The sequence below is a fragment of the Canis lupus genome, chromosome 2 (assembly GCF_011100685.1).
Source record: "Canis lupus familiaris isolate Mischka breed German Shepherd chromosome 2, alternate assembly UU_Cfam_GSD_1.0, whole genome shotgun sequence".
NCBI lineage: Eukaryota > Metazoa > Chordata > Mammalia > Carnivora > Canidae > Canis > Canis lupus.
The window spans coordinates 43,419,885-43,439,899 of record NC_049223.1 but is presented as its reverse complement, the minus strand read 5'-3'; the positions used below and the strand labels follow the sequence as shown (position 1 = coordinate 43,439,899).

The following is a 20,015-nucleotide window of genomic DNA, read 5'->3' as shown; positions in this document are numbered from 1 at the left end:
AAGCAAGATCACACTGAGAAAATTTGTAATATCAAAAATAATTGAAACTCTGTGGCACAAACTTCCTTTTGTATCTCTGAGGAGCAAACATAAGGTTATGTTTCTTCTTCAAAAAAAGACACTAGGAGCCAAAAATTCTGTTCGCTCACTTATTTCAAAGTTACTCCTTGAAACCTAAAGTTTGTTTTATCTCTTTAAACCTGAGGACAATTTCACTAGGTTTTAACCCCTCCAGTTCAAACAAGGAAACACTTTATTTCTTTCAAAATTTTACTTTTATGTAATCTCCACATCCTACAGAAGGCTCGAACTCACAACCCTGAGATTAACAGTCACACTCTCTACTGACTGAGCCAGCCAGGCGCCTTAGTGTCCCTAAGGAATCCTTTTAAAGGCAAGGGTCATAATGAGTTAAGTCCTTATCAGGCAGTTCTTTCAGGAAGCTAACAGCAAATCCCAAGCAGGTCTTCTGCAAGTAGATTAGAAGCTCCTGTAACAAATTATTTAAATCTAGGCAGATAAAACAACTTTTAAATAATCTAACAAACCAAGTTATAAATAATCCCCTAAACACCAATAAAAAATAAATTTATTATTTAAAATAATAATAATAATAATCCCCTAATAAATTTTTCCTAGTCCCCAAACAGTTAAACTGCAGTTCTATAATAAAAATACCACTTGCACATACTCAATTCTGGGGGGAAACATTCATTAACCTAAATCATCTAAGATATTCATTCTTTTACTCTGCAGGTAACTACTAATATAACAAATAAATGAGACAAGGTCCCCCACCCTCAGAAGACTATATGAGTGAAAGTAAACCAAATAATTAAGAGACTGTACTTTGAAAGAAGTACTTAGAATAAACAAGAGAATCCAAAGGGTATATAGGAAGCAGGGTTGCCCACTTTACATAAAATGATTAGAGGGTCACCTAGAATGTAACACATAAACTAAAATTGAGCTAACAAAGGGAAAACAGAAGAAAGAGCAAGCATAACAGCCCCAAGACGGGAAGGAAAATGCATGGTGTGTTCAAGAAAGAAAGAAGAGGGCCAAAGGCAAATGGTTTAGGAAGACATTAAGGAAGACTGCAGAAAAATGAAGGGAACAAGTAATTCTTAAAGGCTATAGTCTGCATGTTATTCTTAGGTCCAGTGGGAACACCCTGCTCTGTGAATAATAAACTACAGAGGGGCAAGAAGAGCAGAGGAACAAAGTTACAAGACTACAGCAATAGTTCAGGTTACAGAGATGGTGGGGCTTGGACAAGTCCAATAGCAGTGGAATAAAAAAGTACTTACTTCAAACAGATTTGCTAAATGATTAGACAAGAGGAAAAGCAGAAATCAAAGGTTATTTCCAAGTTTTTTAGGTTGACTAGATGGACTGTACATCCATTTATTGAACTAGAAAAGAATGGAGAAAGTATGGAGCTAAAAAAGACTCAAGAGTGCAGTTTTGAACATATCAAATTTGTAAACTAAGTAGAGAGCTCAAGAATGCAGTTAAACTACAAGAGTAGAATATTAAATTACAAGAGTAGAATATGAGAAAGAGATCTGGATTGTAGATTTAGATTTGAGCTCAAATGCGTACCATAAACTATGGTATTATATCCCAGGTTACACAAATGTTGCCTCAGAAGAATGTAATGCATTATGTTTACATCAATTTTAAACATGCTATAAAATGCAATCTAAATGTACCTGGGTTTGGGGTGCCTGGGTGGCTCAGCAGTTGAGCATCTGCCTTCAACCCGGGGAGTGATCCTGGAGTCCCTGCATGAGTCCCACATCGGGCTCCCTGCATGGAGCCTGCTTTTCTCTCTGTCTGTATCTCTGCCTCTCTCTCTCATGAATAAATAAAATCTTAAAAAAAAAAAAAAAAAGTATCTGCCTTTGGCTCAGGCTGCCATCCCAGGGTCCTGCTCAGCAGGGGCATCTGCTTCTCCCTCTGCCCCTCCTTCTCCCTGGTTTTCTCTTAAATAAAATCTCTCTTAAAAATAAATAAGTAGGGGATCCCTGGGTGGCTCAGCGGTTTAGCGCCTACCTTTGGCCCAGGGAACGATCCTGGAGTCCTGGGATTGAGTCCCGCATCAGGCTCCCGGCATGGAGCCTGCTTCTCCCTCTGCATGTGTCTCTGCCTCTCTCTCTCTCTCCCTGTGTCTCTCTGTCTCTCTCTCTATGCCAATCATGAGTAAATAAATAAAATATTTTAAAAAAATAAAAAATAAATAAAAATAAATAAGTAGGGCAGCCCCAGTGGCGCAGCGGTTTAGCACCGCCTGCAGCCCGGGGTGTGATCCTGGAGACCAGGGATCGAGTCCCACATCGGGCTCCCTGCATGGAGCCCGCTTCTCCCTCTGCCTGGGTCTCTGCCTCTGTGTGTGTCTCTATGAATAAATAAATGAAATTTAAAAATAAATAAATAAGTAAGTATACCTGGTTTCTGTTTAGTTCTGTCTTTTCAGTTTAATTTATCTCTGCTCCCCATCCAGTCTTCTCCCTCCTAGTTGATCATAATGGCCTTCAATCACTACTATCTACATGATGCAGCCATAACAGTACTGCTAAATAAAGTCTGTATCATTTTACAATTTCAAAACATTCAGCACTCATTATATTTTACTTGAGTCTAATGATAACCTTGTGAAGCAGGAAAAGAACCAGTTTTATTAGGGCAGGAATTAAGAGTCTTATAAACGCAGCCATGGCCATGATCAAATAGCTATTATTTACTAGAAGGGATGAAACCAAAATTCAAATTTAAGGATTCTATTTACTCTGCATTCACAGAACTTCAGAGCAGACCAACTGGAGGAGTTCAGGGATCTTATATTTTTGCCTTGCTACTAAATTAATGCTCAGTGCAAAGGAAACAGCAGGCATACAGTAGGCACTTAAACATCTTCTGAGGCAATGAACATCTTCTCTAGCAGACTAACACTCAAGAAATCCCAGAAACACTGGGGAATCAATGTTTTAAAGTCAGTAAAGTTGATAGTTTGTGCCCTCCTTTCTCATTTCCAAAATAGAAATATTGTCATTTAAAGTATATTCAAGTATAAATTAGATAATACCTAACATTTCAAATCACACAAAAGATTGCTCTATCAATTCAAGATGGCATTATTTTGCAACAGGTCTTACTTCACACAATTTCTCCTTTTTGTCCACATTTCCTATAAAAGATTTTAGAAAACAAAAGATGCCAACAAGACTTTAAAATAAAGCAGAGGGACGCCTGGGTGGCTCAGCAGTTGGGCATCTGCCTTTGGCTCAGGGCATGATCCCGGATTCCAGGATACAGTCCCACATCAGGCTCCCTGCGAGGAGCCTGCTTCTCCCTCTGCCTTTGTCTCTGCCTCTCTGTGTGTCTCTCATGATTAAATAAACCTTAAAAAAAAATATATATATATATACACACACATATACATATATATATATATATATATATATATATATATATATATATGTATCATTGACAAGCATACCAGTAGTTCCACACATATGGGAAACAGATTTTCAACAGTTCTACAAAGCGACTCAATGGGAAACAAAGCCTTCTCAACAAATAGTACTGGGACAACTAGACATCATCTACAAATTTTTTTTATCTACAAATTAAAAAAAAAAAAAAGAAAGGAAAAAAAGAACCTCAACCCTTTGCTCACATGGCATGCAAAAAAATCACTCAAAATGCATCACAAACCTAAAAGGATAAGCTAAACTACAAAATTTCTATTGGAAAACAGGGGATCCTGTGACCTTGGGCAGAAAAAGATTTCTTAGGACACAAAAGAGCACACAGCAATCTTACTTCCACATTTAAAATGCCTGTTCTTCAAAACACACTATTAAGAAAATGATGGCAAACCACAGACGAGGAGAAATTATGTACAAAACATGTCTCATATACATGTACCCAATATATATAAATAATTCTTACAATTCAACAAGACAATCTCATCTTTTTTAAACAGGTAAAATAGGGCAGCCTGGGTGGCTCAGTGGTTTAGCGCCGCCTTCCACCCAGGGCATGACCCTGGAGACCCAGGACAGAGTCCCGCTTCAGGCTCCCTGCATGGGGCCTGCTTCTCCCTCTGCCTGTGTCTCTGCCTCTCTCTCTCTCTCTCTCTCTCTCTCTGTGTCTGTCATGAATAAATAAAATCTTTAAAATAAATGAATAAAAATAAAATACAGTTCTTCTTCTGCAGTATCCACACTTCAAATAATGTCCTATGTCGAGCAATTACCATACTTAACCGTGCAAAGAATGCTTCCCTCAAAGTTCTACTGGACAGCACTGCTCCAGAGTAAAATCTACTTAGAACACTAAGAAAATCCACCGTAACAGAAGAATTTAGAGCAGAATTCAAATCCTAACTTTGTCACTTACTGATGATCTTACATAAATTAATCTCAAAGTTTCTTAAATCATTCAATGGAAATAGCACTTATTTCACTTTCTAATCTAAAATACTGTAAACATTAATTATGAAGTGATACAAAAGTAATATACTTCTAAATGAGAATAAACCCATGTTAAGGGTATATTATAAAAAAAAAGTCATAACTATCTCACTAAGGAAAAGAAAAGTTAGTGGCTGGCTAATATATCTTCTCAGTCTTGAAACAGTAGTACTTCTACTTTCCTCATATTATCACCTTAAAAACTTTAACTATGAGCCATCAGAGTCTGAAGTCTAGGCTCTGGATATACATAATGCGTAGGTTCAGAAATATCACTTACTGGTTGTGTGACTTTGGTGACTTAAATCTCTGTGCTTTCATTTTTTCATTTGTAAAATAAGAACAGTAAGACATTCCCACCCACACCATCCATGAGCTTTAGTTAATTCACTTCAAGTTAAAAGGCACAGAACAGCCTGGCAACATGGTAAGCACTGATAAACAGTAGCTATCAAAATCTAGTCCTCCTGAGAGGTGTTGATTTCCAGAATACAAAAAGAACTCCTACAACTCAAATTTTAAAATGAGCAAAAGATTTAAATACACATCTTCAAAAAGATATAAAATGGTCAATAAGCAAATGAGAAGCCATCAGTAATCATTAGAGAAATGCAAATCAAAACCACAATGAGGGTATCTCTGGGTGGCTCAGCGGTTTAGCGCCTGCCTTTGGCCCAGGGCCCGATCCTGGAGTCCCCCGAGCGAGTCCCACGTCAGGCTCCCCACAAGGGGCCTGCTTCTCCCTCCTCCTGTGTCTCTGCCTCTATCTATCATCAATCAATCTTAAAAAAAAAAAAAAAAAACACAATGAGATACCACTTCACAACCATTAGGATGGCTATTACTAAAAACATCGACAACAAATAATGTTGGAAAGAATATGGATCAAGTGGAACCCATCCATGTGCACTGCTGGTAGGAAAAAGAGAATTACCGTATGAACCAGCAATTCCACTTCCAGTATGTACCCAAAAGAATTAAAAGCAGGAATTTAAAAAAAAAAAAAAAAAAAAAAAAGGCAGGGATTCAAACAAGTTATTTGTACACCCATGTTCACTGCAACATTATTCATACTATCAAAAGTAGAAACAACCAAAATGTCGATTTACAGATAAGTGGATAAACATACGATACATAAAATGGATTATTCTTTTCTCTTAAAAAGGAAGGAATTTGATTCTACTATATGCTACAACATGGATGAACATGGAAGACAGTATGCAAGGTGAAATAAACCAGTTACAAAACAACAAATACTGCACAATTCCACTTATGCCAAGTACCTACAATAGTCTAACTCATCGAAATACAAAGTAGAATGGTGACTGCCAGGGGTGAGGGAGAGAGGAATGCAAAGTTAATGTTTAATGGGTACAGATAATTTCAGTTTGGGAAGATGAAAAAAGTTTTGGAGATGGAAGGTGGTGATGAATGCACAACAATGTGAATATACTCAATGCCACTTAAATATGTACTCAAAAATGGCTAAAATGGTAAATTTTGGGATTTTTTTAAAAAAAATTCTCTCATTCTACTGACTGAAAGGTTAGCAGGAAAGGAGAGGAAAAAAACCTTACCTCCAAAGCTCAGACTGTGGCTATAAAAGTATAAAGATTTAAATCTCCTATATTTATATAAACTTAGAATACACTTTCTTCTCTAAAGTTGTAACAGCCCAACCTACTAATTGTGAAGACTGGCTAATTCTAATTATGCTGACAACTACTGGTTGTGAACGATTACCTCCTACTGTGGTTCTGTAAAATGTCCACAAATTCTTTTGAGAAAAGATGAAACCTAACTATAATCCCTTGGTTTCAGGCTGGACTTCATGAATTGCTTGTAACAGAAAGAATGTGGCAGAAATGACTCCTGGAATAGGTCATAAAAGATATTCTACCTATCAGATCACTTGCCTTAGGAGCTGCAGTTGCCATGTTTTAAAGAAACTCGAGGAGGGGAGCCTGGCTGGCTCAGTGAATGTGACTTGGAGCCCCAAGATAAATGTAGACATTACTTTAAAAAAAAAAAACAAAAACAAAAACACACAACTCAATGAACTCAAAGGAGATCCACATACAGTAAGGGAGAGAGTCCTCCAGACAACAGCCAGCATCAAAGGCTGAGAGACCAAGGAGTACACCATCTCAAAAAGGATCCTCCAGCCCCAAACAATATCTATAGCCCTGGTAACCGTATTGGAGATTTTATGAAAGCCCTAGAGGGAGCCAGAACCACTTAGGTAAACTGTTGCCAAACTTCTGAACCACAGGTATCATGTGAGATAACAATTATTTTAAACGTATTAAGAAAATATTTGTACTCACTGGAAACTAATTTCTTTTATTACAATGCATATGTAAAGATAAAGAGAACTTCCTGACAATTTCTCAGTTTTTTTTTTTTGGCGGGGGGGAGGGAGCAGCCCTGGTGGCTCAGCGGTTTAGCGCCGCCTTTGACCCGGGCCCTGATCCTGGAGACCCGGGATCAAGTCCCATGTTGGGCTCCCTGCATGGAGCCTGCTTCTCCCTCTACCTGCGTCTCTGCCCCGCCCCCCCCACCTCTCTTTCTCTCTCTCATGAATAAATAAAATCTTTTAAAAATATTTTTTTTCAGCTTAATTTTTTTTAAGTAGGCTCCATGCCCATCATAGAGCCCAACACAGAGCTTGAACTCACCACCCTGAGATTAAGACCTGAGCTGAGGGGTACCTAGGTGGCTCATCGAGTTAGGCATCAGACTCCTTTCAGCTCAGGGCATCATCTCAGGGTTGTAAGATGGAACTCAGCGTGGAGCTTGCTTTGAAGTCTCTCTCCACCTCTGCCCCTCCCGCTCTCCCCTCCCTCTCTCTCCAAAAAAAAATAAATAAATAAAAACAAAACCCACCACACCTAAGGTAAGATCCAGAGTCAGACACATATCAACTGCCACTCAGGCACCCCTCAGTTTAAGAATTTCTTAAAGTGTATTTGCAAGTTCTGAGTTTTAAAGGAAACAGTACATATTTAACAATTTTAAAACTTTTTCTGACTAAAAGTAAGTACAGAAAAAACCTTTTTAAAAGGTTTCAAAAAATATAAACTATAAATTGAATTTAAGGGCAGAAAATGAAACACCAAAACATGGCACTCACCAAACTGTGAACAGAAAGATGACTCAAGAACAAGAAAATGAGTAGGATACCTCGTATAAAAAGATGCAGAAGCTAGCAATTACTTGAAAGGATATAGAGCAAAAGCCCTTGTAACTATTCTGCTGGGTGTGGCAGCTAACAAAAAAAGGTTTCAGGTAAAACCGAAAAACCTCCAACCACAAAAGTTTTATCAGTAACACTAACATTGTTTCTCATGAGGTTCCTGTTCAAAGTAATGGACCCGCTCCCCAGAAAAATATGTAAGCATCCCCAAAATGACCTATTTTAGAGAATTCTCAAACCACTGTTTCCCACACCCACCTACATAGCCAAAAAAAATCAAAAAACCCTTAGGAAACCCTGACATATAAAACATTTAAAAAGAGGGAGAAGGGGACAAGGAATACATCTCTTTCCAACCTGGTCCCCCTAAACATGCCAAATCTACCACCCTAAGTATGGGCTGCTAAAGTAACAAAACCACTGTACTTTATATTTCTGGCCACATAAGAGACTATGGAGAAAAAGAGAAAGCAGCTAAAAGGCAGAGATGAGTTAGTTGGTTACTTTCTTAGTGAAGGACCAAGCTAGATAATAAATAAACTGGAAATGGGGAGGGGCAGAGCATGAATGGGTTTCAGGTGATGCCATTAACAGAAACAAGAGGAGAAACAACTTCAGACTATGACAAATACTGATTTGACATCTATTAATCAGAATCTTAAAATAGGGCAGCCCTGGTGGCGCAGCGGTTTGGCGCCGCCTGCAGCCCGGGGTGTGATCCTGGGGACTCGGGATCGAGTCCCACATCGGGCTCCCTGCATGGAGCCTGCTTTTCCCTCTGCCTGTGTCTCTGCCTCTCTCTCTCTCTGAATAAATAAATAAATAAAAATATAAAAAAAAAAAAAAGAATCTTAAAATACTGGAAGTTAGAATAAAATGTTACACACGTATTAATTACACTTCACAATTAACATAAAGCCTTCATATAAAATTATTTCCATTAGTTTTATGGAATGCTAACACCAAAGATGTTGGGTAAATACACATGGGTCACTAAGCCCTTTTTTAGATCTTCCAAACCCTAAACCAAAATCTCCTAACTCCCAGACATTTCTACATCACTATCCTTACCTGGATCAAAATTGCTATCTAAACATTTTTGCCAAAAATAAAACAACAACAACAACAAAAAGTTAGTTATATCCAAGTCATTATCTGGCCTGTTTAGATTGTATCCTCATCTGCTAACTCCACTCTCAGAGTAGAAGTTCCCATCCCTATTTCCGGTGTACCTCTCTAAATTTCGTTTTTTCTTTTTCTGCTCACTACTGTTACTTCCTTACTATTCCTCCCCTTACTCCGTTCTCAAGTGTCAGGAGCTTTTAGCACAAAATAAATCTATGGACCTATCTCAGTTCAAAACCAGAGAAAAAGTAAATCAAAGCTGACATGCATTTAGCTTCATATGTGTGCAAAGAGGATGTGGGTGTATAAGACAGGAATACAACCTGAAACTACACTTTAATTTTAGCTAAGTTCTACCAGATAAGTTACTAACAAATAGCAACACCAACAATACCTTCTACTTTCAGCTTAACTCCAAGTTCCACTAGTAATGAGTACTAATCAAAGAGAAACAGTATATGAGATGAAAAAACAAAAATACCAGAGATAATGTCAAATAGAATGAATTAATGAAGTATAATTCACAAGAAAGCAGTATAGCATAGTGATTAATATGGAGCCCAATGGGACACCTGGGTGGCTCAGCAGTAGAGCATCTGCCTTCAGCTCAGGGCATGATCTTGGGGTCCATGACTGGATCGAGTCCTGCCTGCACTGGGCTCCCCGAGAGGAGCCTGCTTCTCCCTCTGCCTCTCTCTCTCTCTCTCTCTGTCTCTTTCATGAATAAATAAATATAATCTTTAAAAAAAAAAAAAAAAAAAAGAATATGGAGCCCAAGATTCCTACCCTAATCTAGATCCTAACCAAGTTACTTTCTCCCAGTCTCAATCTCCCAAAAATCTTAAGTTTTCTCACCTATACAACTTAGTTAAGACCACTTTCTTCACAGAATTATTCTAAAAACTAAAGTATACAATGTAAAGTCCACAGCAAAGTAAGTGACACAGTAATCACCTACAAATGTTAATTACTATGGTTATAGTTTTTAGACCTGTAGTCTAAACCACAGATTTTAAAAAATGGAGTAGAGAAGAAAGAAGTGAGGGGTGGGGGGTGGGGAGAGGCAGCCCAGCAATTGTTTCAATTACCATTGCTATCTGTTTTGATGCCAAGAACACATTTATCAAAACATTCAAGTAAGTAACTCTGTCCTCGAGCAATTGCCGCTAGCAAAGTTCACCAATGTTAAGCTATTCAAAGATTATAAAGTTAATTCTTAAAAACTGTTTCTCGATTATCTTTATCCTGATACCACAGCTCTGAGTAATGATCAAGAGGAATAATTTAAAGGAAAATAATCAAATAATGTTCCTTTCAGTGAAAAAAACATTTCCACTTCAACTTTTTAATCACATTTAAAACGCATATTCCTAGAAGAGTAACTTGAAAACCCATTGAGAGATGCATAAAATAGCATATTCTCTGAAGCAAGAAGGCAGAGAATGGTCCCACCATTTTTTAATATAAATCAACGTGGAACCTCAATTAGAAGTACTACACACAGCTCTGACAGACAAAACACAAACAAGCCAGTCTATTTTAACAGAGAATTACTGAATTCTAATCTCAATTTTAGATCAGAAAATGTTTTATTTGGATACCATTCTTCTGGACTCTACTATCTCTTATGCTCTAAGTGAAATAATTCAATAGCACAGCAAAAAAAGGTCTGTTTTGAAACAAATGAGCAACTGACAAGTTATAAAGCCATCTTGGCAAAATGTTCAAAACTACATTCTTTTACCTCAGAATGCTGATTAAATGAAAAATTCTAATTTTAGCTACACATACATATTCACTAATAGTAACGGTCTGAAAAATAAATATAAGTGAGTTTTTAAATAACAAACATTCCTATGCCTAGGAGTCACTGAAAAACCAGATAATAACTAATGGTCACTAAAAACACTATTATTCCATACTGAAAAATGTAATAATTATTAAAATATAGTTCTCACTCGTCAAAGGATCTCTATTACAGCAATACTTCCAGCTTTTTTTTTTTTTTTTTTTTTAAGATTTTATCTATTTATTCATGAGAAACACAGAGAGACAGGCAGAGACAGAAGGAGAAGCAGGCTCCCCACAAGGAGCCTGATGCAGGGACCTGATCCCGGGACTGGGATCATGACCTGAGCCAAAGGCGCTCAACCACCCAAGTGGCCCTACTTCCAACTTCTTAAACAAGTTTTGTTTATAAACTTAAGCCAGCATAACCTTCCAAAAAGAAAATATATCAAGTTATTTAAAAGAATTATGAATTATTGTGAATCAGGTTTAAAAACCAAGCCATGTTATAATTTACTCTAAACTACCTAAATAAATTGCAACACTAAACTCCCATTAGAAAGCAGCCTAAACTCACATTTATAAAATATAAACTGGCTAGCAAGACACATAAAATATGTTTTTTCCTTTTCCCAATCTGTGAAGCTATAAAAATTAAGATGAATAATGACCACAGGGATTTCATTTACTTCAGAAGCACAAAAAAGGTAACATAGGGACTGTTTGATCTGAAATATTCTTAACTCTTTCGGCATTTCAATCCACTTAATGGTAGTCTTCACACCGTTCAGGAAACTGAAGCCAAGCAGTATTATTCCAAGAAACTGAAAGGCTTCCAACATAGGATAAACTTGACTCTCATTACAGTTTACAAATGAGTATTTGTTTGCTCACCATGTAATACTTACAAATTCCAAAAGGACTGCACAGGAAGGTGTTGGGTTTTTCTCTGTAATCTTTATGTTTTCCAGTTTGTTTTTTTATTTTGTATCCTCTGAAATAATATCCAAGTTCTTTGAAGATACTTAACCTATGACTATTTGACATAGAGTTACTTCAAGTCAGCTACCCATACTTCTGTTTTAAAGTTTTCATATGGCTATCTCCAGAATTAGCCAAGTTCCTTGGATTTAAGATTTTAAAGTCTTCTTTATTATTCCATGTACTTGTCACTGTTGTATTTATCCACTCCAGATGAAATATCCAATTTATGAGCCAAAAAGCAAAAACAAAAAGAAAATTTCACATCTGAAGAGCATTCCTAAATATCAGCATATAGAGAGACATACAGCTATCTCAATACTACCACGCTGCTGGAAAACTGCAACATCTTAAATTTCCACGTAAATAAAAGATAAAATGAAAAAAACTCTGGATTCTTTCAATGTCTTCATTTAGAAAAGTTGTCCCATTGTGACATGAAAAGGGCTGAGGTCAAAATTTCCTAAAACTTTTAATAAAGGTAAAAATAAACTGCCATGAAACTTCAGCAATATTTAAACAGTAATTTGAAACTGCTGAAACTACTCAGTACACAAATCAAACATATCTTACAGTTTTGGGCTGAAGAACAACTACAGGAGAGGGGTGGGGGTTGGGGGGGGGAAGGGGAAAAAAACAAAAAACAAAAAACAAAAAACAAAACAAACAAAAAAAACCAGCTGAAATAATTTAACCAGTTATATAATCCGTTTGAACCAAAATACTGAAGAAATGCCTGGGTCTCTTTAAGTAGCTTGTAGAATTGTTCACTACTACAAATTGACTTCAGAGATGGTTCTTGCCACTTTTAATAAACTTCTGGGGCAAAATTATCCAAAAACATTGTAATCCCAAAATGGCCACTTCAAATATCCGGGGCCTTTTACACAAAACCTAGAAGATGATCTTCATATATGAGTAATTCGATCACCTGTAAAAGTCACACACACAAAAAAAACAAACAAACCTTAAATTACACAATGAATTTTAATTTTGAGCTAAAAATTAACCCCCACCTCCAAGAGTCAACTTCTGGAGAGAAATTCACTTCTACGAAATTATACTGGGGTCTGAAAGCAGCTTTGCCCAAGCAATCGCCCCCAAAACAGTCTGCTGTATGAAAAAGACTTTAGACGGAGAGGGAAAGGTAGGAGAGGCTATTACCGAGACCAGAAGTGAGCTCAACTGGGAAGGGGGTGCGGATATAATACAAGGAGATTATATAAACCTTCCTATAGTTTTCGAGTAAGATTTAAGACCATGAAACCGGCCCAGAATCTTATAAAAGACCACCTCTATTTTCAATTCTCTGGGCCCAGAGAAATGGAACAGGCAGGTGTGGGGCCAGGAGCATCAAATGCAACTTAAGAGAAAAGGGGCTACGAAGAGAGGACGCTCTCTCTGAGGCAGAATGCCTGAAAGGAGAGAGACCTTTCCCCGACTGAGGGTAGAAAGTAAGGAGGTGAGACGTGGGGCAGGAACATCGCTTCAGTTCGCCTGAGGGGGAGACTTGCCCGGCTCCCGAGGGCGGCTGTGGGGTCAGGGTGTCGGTCCCCGATTTCCTCGAATTAAGAAAACAGGTTTCCCCCGGCACCGAGGGGGCGGAAGGGGCCACGCCGTCCTCGGGAATCACAGGAGGAGCGGCGCTCCCCGCAAACACAAGCGGTCCCGTCAGGCCCCAAAGGACTCCGGGGACCTGGCAGCGGCGAGTCCGGGGCACCGCCACGGCCGCGGACCCGGCGAGGCGGAGCGCGCGGGCGCGCTACTGAGGAAACGCCGAAGGCCACAACTCGGCCTCGACTCCCCCGGCCCGCGGAGAGGAGCAGGAGTGCCACAGGAGGCGGGCGCGTGCGGAAGGCCGGGGGGAGAAGACCCGGCCGGGGGCGGCGGGCCCGCTCTCAGCCTCCGCCGAGCAGCCCCCAGCCGCCAAGCCTAAGCCGCCCACCCCCTCCCCACGGCCGCCGCCCCCACTCCGCCGGGGCCGAGTCGGTACCCGGAGGGGCGCCGCGGCGCCGGCCGGCCGTCTCTCTCCCTGCTCTCCGCCACCCCCCACGCCGCGTCCGCGGGCAGCCTCACACCTCGCGCCGCCAACGCCGCTCCCGACCCCCTCAAACCCCGACGCCGACAGGGGCGCCCCCCTTCGTCCCCCAGACTCCAGCGCGGAGCACCGGGGACGGCGTTACCTTCTGCCACACCAGAGGTGCCCCTGGCCTGGGGGTGCCGCTGCGCTCGATCCCGGGAGGAGGTTTTCGGTACTTTGAATAATCCCCTTTTGCCGCTTTTCCCTCCCCCACAACCAGTCTCAGTCCCAAAATGGCGCCGACCCGATCCGCAATGTTCTGGGTCAAGTCTCGCGAGATCGTGGAAGGTGGCGAGGCGGGGAAGGAACTAGAGGGGTTGAGGAGAAGGGAGGGGAAAGGCGGGGCGAGGAAAAGGAGGAGGGAGAAAGGGTGTGGAAGAAGCGGTGCGAACGAACCTACGGGGCGGGGCAGCAGGAGGAGCGCCTCCACCAGAGAACCTTCTGGCCCAAGCAACCGCTCACGCCCCGGCCGGAAAAGCTCCGCCCTCTACGTCGGGCGGCGGGGTGGGGGGAGGGGAACAGGGCGTGGCCACGTCTAGGGGCGGGGCGTCGAGGAAGCCCCGGAGGCAGGGGCGCGTGGGGGGCGGTGGCTCCGCGCAGTGACGTCAGGAGCAGCTGGAGTCGGGGATTACCCCCTGCTGCTGACGTGAGGACTGTGAACAATCGGGAACGTTCGGTGGAAGGGGGAATTCCCCGCCGCTCGCTCAGGAGCCCCCTCCCCTCCGCCCCTCCCCCGCCCGGAGCCGCGGGGAGCCTGGGATGGCGGGGCCTGCGGGAGGGTGAGAGGGGCAGGCTGAGCCGGGAGGCCGGCAGCCGCGCGAGCCGGAGTGGCGCGTGCCGCGGCGTGCAGGGATCCCTGCCTGGACGCTCGCAGCAGCCGCGGCGCGTTCGGCTCGCGGGCTCCGCGCTCGGGCCTGGGCGGAAGGCAGATCACATGCTCGCCGGCGCGCTGCCCTGCGCGGGCGGAGCGCTGGCCGCGCGGGCGCCGGGCTAATTGGCGCCCTGAAGCAGGGGATCCACCATGTTATGCAAATACGAGTGTGTCGGGCGTAAATGACACGTACGGGAGCCCGGGCTGCCGGGCGGAGACCGACTCGGTGGGAGCTGAGCTCGGATTCCCTTTGAGCCAAAAACGGCTGCTGGGTGTGATGGTGCTGATCATTTTTCTTCCTGCTAAGTCTGCAGGAGGTGAGAGCATTCTTATTCCACGGGGTCCCTGGCCCGCGCACCCCACACAGTTTTGGTTTTTTGTTTGCTTGTTTTTCAGTGGATTTCCTGGTAGTCATGGTTCTCAAATAGCGATGCTTTTTCGCTTTGTAACTCAAGGCTGTCTTTGAAACCTGTGAAGTTAGTTTTCTAAGAGGTAGAAAAGTAACCACATGTGCTTGGGGGGGGGGGGGGGGAGTGTCTCAAAGAGAGAAAATCCAGTAAACAAGAAGTCCTTGGCTCTCCGTACTCCCCCAGCCCACAAGGGCTTCGTGCGCAGAAACTTTATGGTCCTTTTCTTTTTTTTTTTTAAGATCTTATTTATTTATGAGAGAGAGAGAGGCAGAGACCCAGGCAGAGGGAGAAGCAGGCTCCACGCAGGGAGCCCGACGTGGGACTCGATCCTAGGTCTCCAGGATCACGCCCTGGGCCGAGGGCGGGCGCTGAACCGCTGAGCCACCCGGGGATTCCCTTTATGGTCCTTTTATATGCGTTATGGGGTTTGTATTTTAATGGACTGCTTCTAAACGCTCCCTGATAGGATGTTTGAATGCAAACTTAACAAAAATTACACCTCTCAATCTTTTGGTTCAGGCGCATTGGAGAGAGCTATTTGGGGCAAATAATACCTCGCCGAGAGCAAAGAAAGGAAAAGAGCATTTTCACAAGCTGGATGCCGCATCTGTGCCAGGCACTTCGTCCATACACCAGCTTAGGAAGTGGACGTTATTTGTAGCGTTTTGCAAATGAGGAAACTGGTTCAGGTTAAGTAACGTAGTTAAGGTTGCGCGACAGGGAAGCCGAGTGCCACCAACTTGGCGGTCCATCTTGAATGTGCTAGGGTCTTCATGCACATTCTTTCCTCCACACCACAGTACTTCAGTAGAAGTAATTGAGGTATTGGGACAAGACCTGCTTCAGCATCTATTTCTAAGCATGATGCCAATTCAAGAAATAAAAAGAAAGAAAAGAAAAGAAATTGTTGATTTGAGCACACACAAATTGTGCCTTTCCAATGGCACAAGACATAAAGCTAAAAAATAACAAAATGGAGAAACAATTGTATTTACTGCAAACTGTTTAGTATTTAATTATACATACTTAGTTCTACCCGTGGTATCTAAGAATGTTTGATTTACAAAATATGTTAAGAGCTCTTAAGAATCGTGACAGAAAAGATAGCCATACTCTTAGAAAGTCAAAGGACGAAAACAAGCTAGTCATGTGTATGTCAGAAATTGCATGAAAAGATATTCTACTTCGCTAGAAATCAGAAAAAAAAGAAAATGGTGAGATACTACTTTTCACCTGTTAGATTGGCAAAGATTTTAAAAGAACAGAACCTAGATGAGGCTATAAGGAATACGTAATTGCATTAACTCTATCAAGAATCAAAATCTAGGGGATCCCTGGGTGGCTCAGCCATTCAGCGCCTGCCTTTGGCCCAGGGCGTGATCCTGGAGACCCGGGATGGAGAACCGGGATCAAGACCCTTGCAGGCTCCTTGCATGGAGCCTGCTTCTCCCTCTACCTGTGTCTCTGCCTCTCTCTCTATGATTATCATGCATAAATAAATAAATAATCTTTAGAAAAAGCAAAAAAAGAATCAAAATCTACAGCGTTTCTGGAAAATAGTTTGGCTTTCATTTTTTAAAAAAGGTCTTTAAGAGTCTCTTTGCCCAGTTATTCTACATCTTCGAATTAATTTTAATAAAATAGTGGGAAAGGTGTTCAACAATTTTAAAGACATTCATTGATATATTGTTTATAGCTACAAAAAAATTGGGAAACAACCTGAATTCCTATAAATGAAGAGACCGAGTAAACAAATTATGGCACAGTACATTCATATATAAAATACGAAGCCATTAAAAATGATGATGTGGGGCCACCTGAACCACTAAGTCTGTAGAGCACATGACTCTTGATCCTAGGGTCCATGATCAAGTCCCATGTTGGGTGTAGAGATAACTTAAAGATAAACAAACATCATGATGTGCTTCTTGGTAAAAAGAAAATGGTGGCATGAAATCAGTTTCACAGCCTACCAGTAAAAAAAAGTTACGAAACTACCTAATGTTCCATTGCTTGGCTAAGTAAACTGTAAATCAAAGAACAAAATCTAACTGAATAGTTACAAAACTGTTAACCATGCGCATGTCTAGGTGGCACAATAACAAAGGATCTTTATTCTTTATACTTGATAAGAGACTATGTTACTTTTCTAATCATTTTTTAAAAAGTGAACTGAACAATTATGTCTGTGTCAGAAACCTTGAGTCCTTCGAAACTATATCTTTTTCTGTGTTCCCATTGTACAATCCTATGCTTCCCTCTTGATTAATTATCTACCCATTCCTACTTCTACCTTGATCCTGAAAAGGTCCAGGACCTTCCTTATCATTTCTCCTACACTTAGTAAACACTAGATTGTAATTGCTGATTTTCTTACTATTTCTACCACTGAACTGAAATATCCTTGAAAGCAGCAATTATGCCTTTTTCTTATTTATTCGTAGCAATAGCAAAGTTTCAGCCCAGATGTAAACTCTCCAATTTTTGTTAGATGCATCACTTCCCCACATGTAGTCTTTATTTTAGCCCCATACTAACTGCAGTTCTCAGAATTTCCCTTATTCTTAAACATTCTATGCAAATATTATTCCCTTTAACTAGATTGCCTTTCTCCTTCCCACTCTCTGCTTTATAAATGCTTGTTTCTTGTCTCTGGAGAGCCTGTTCAGATAACATTCAGGTAAACCATAATCAGGTAGACCTCAGAACTTCCTTCTCTGGACTCTCATATGGATTTACACTTATTTGTATCATTATTTGTTCTCCTGTATGTCCCCCTTTCTAGGTGCTGTGACCCTTGTCAGGGACAGTATTCCATTCATTCCCTTTCTCTGAAACAATACTCAACCCATAAAAGGTCCTCAGTAAATATAACTGGTGGCATAGATGACTAAAGCCTCCATAACCCACTCAGCCCCTGTTCCCATGCACCAGCACAGCCTTACCTGTTTCAAGTCACTGCCCAAGTGCAAAGGTCCTCTCTTGTTCTCTGTTGACTAACAGTTGTGGGCCTGCTATTGCACTCTTGTGCTTCACAGACAGTGTGAGTTGAGGCTTAACTACCTAACTTGGAAAAAATTACAAACTCACAAAGGCTTTCTCTTTGATATAATTTTTAAAAATATTTGCATGTTCCTCTTTTTTCTAGCAAGTTTCACAATTTTGTGCTGATCGATTTAATGAGTCCCTCTCCTCAGTGGGTTTAATAAGGCATGAGCCCAAGCCCATTTTGTTCCCTGCTGTGTCCCTAGCACCTGGCACAAGGCTGGGCACAGAGTAAGTACTCTATAAATACTATCTGAATGAAAAAAAAAAATACTATCTGAATGAAAGAAAGACTGTTTAATAAAAATGAAAACATTTTTAAGAGGAATGTTTCAGAAACAACTGTGTTCTACAAGAAATAAAGTTTATTTTAATTAAGTTATGTAACATGAAAAATGATTGAGTATATAGTTTTCACTTTGAAATGATCTCCTCCTTAATTATGGTAACATGTAATGATAAACTGGATCAATAAATCTGGTGTTCATTCATTTCAATTAAGTATAAAAATAGTATATATGGTAGAAAGCTCAAAAGATACAGAAGAGTATAAAGAAATGAAATTACCTATAGTCCATCCCCCAGAAATAATGAACCTTAAATTTTAATGTATTTTATCAAGTATTTGTTCCTTGTGTGTTATATCTTTGTCATAGTATATATACACTTCTATGCCCATTTATTATTTCATATGTTCTAAAATTCCCATATTTTAAAAACTTCATTTTTCCTATGTTCCATTTTAAAAATTAACATAAGATTTTATTTCTTAATTTAAAACATTTTGTACTAGTCCTATTATCTCTTTATTTGAACATAATAAGGATGATTACTATTTTTGAGCTTTTCCAATCTTCTTTCCATTAGAAAAGGTTCCTGATTCCATTAAGGTTTCCTCAGTATAATCCATGATTATAAATTTAAATTTATCAAGATTTTTCTCCTATGATCAGTTTTAAAATTTCATATGGGATTGGAGCATCTGGATGGCTCAATCTGTTGGCATCCGACTCTTGTCTTCAAATCAGGTCATGATCTCAAGGGATCCAGCCCCATGTCAGGCTCCTCACCAAGCAAGGAATCTGCTTGAGATTTTTTCTCCCTTCGCCCCTCCCCACACTCCTGCTCACACACTTTGCTCTCTCTCTCTTTCTCTCAAATAAAAAAATCTTAAAAAAAAATAAATCTCATATAGGACTAACACTGGAAAATTAACCACTTACTTCTTAAACAAAATAGATACATAGGTTGACAAATACTCCTCCAGGCTTCAGTTATGGATGGCCCAGTTTCCCTAATTGGCACATCCACTTCTGTACTCCTCCCTCTGTACTAGGAACTATGGAGGAACACCATTAACATAAGCACAAATTATCAGCAAAAATGTTTAAGTGTTCTCTGCCCATATGTGACTTCAAAAACACAGCCTTTTTTTACACAGCTTTAACAATTTTAAAAGTACAGCAGGTCTATAAGCATGTAAATTGTTGTACATAACGTGAAAAGCACATTTTACAATATTTTTAAAGGATTTCTATTTCAATATGTTTTATGCTTAATCATCTCTAGAAATGGAATACAATGAACCCTGACATGTAATCGTCCCCATCCGCTGCACCTTGTTACAGACTGTAATATGTGTGAGAGACTGAATCCAAACTGGGTTATTTTGCTAACTTGATTCTAGGTACAATAAACGTGGGATACAGCTTAAGAATATTCTCTGTGGTGGGATTTCCCTTTTTATCCTCTTGGGTTTTCAAGTTCATTTTGGGATACTATCCTCCACTTTTGACTCTGAATGCCCATTTAATAAAAGGAAATCCATCATCCATCAGAAACTTTATTGAATCAGACAGTAGCTTCCCAAGTGTAACTAAGTGGCAACCCTCCCAAACCATCCTACTTAAATGAATTAATGCTTCCCATAACATTGAGCCTAATTACCTAATTAGCATATAGAGATATAGACAGAAGCTAAATGGCATGATCAAAAGCCAATCAGAGGAAATCAGAGATGGGAGTAAAATCTGAAAAT

The 20,015-nt window shown here is 40.4% G+C and overlaps 1 protein-coding gene across 4 annotated transcripts in view; it reads right to left on the bottom strand.

Annotated features, from left to right (window-relative positions):
- GPBP1 (GC-rich promoter binding protein 1) overlaps positions 1-14,154 on the bottom strand; it is a 72,876-nt gene extending 58,722 nt beyond the window's left edge. Inside the window, exons 1-2 of one of the 4 annotated variants that reach the window (XM_038530637.1) lie at positions 14,048-14,154; positions 11,499-12,502 (exon numbers count right to left, since the gene is read on the bottom strand). The gene's annotated coding sequence lies outside the window, so the exon portion shown is untranslated. Of the gene's footprint in view, positions 1-11,484; positions 12,503-13,754; positions 13,954-14,047 lie in introns of those variants that run through there. The other 3 variants (XM_038530638.1, XM_038530636.1, XM_038530639.1) reach the window with 3 other exon arrangements.
- Positions 14,155-20,015: the final 5,861 nt, after the last annotated feature.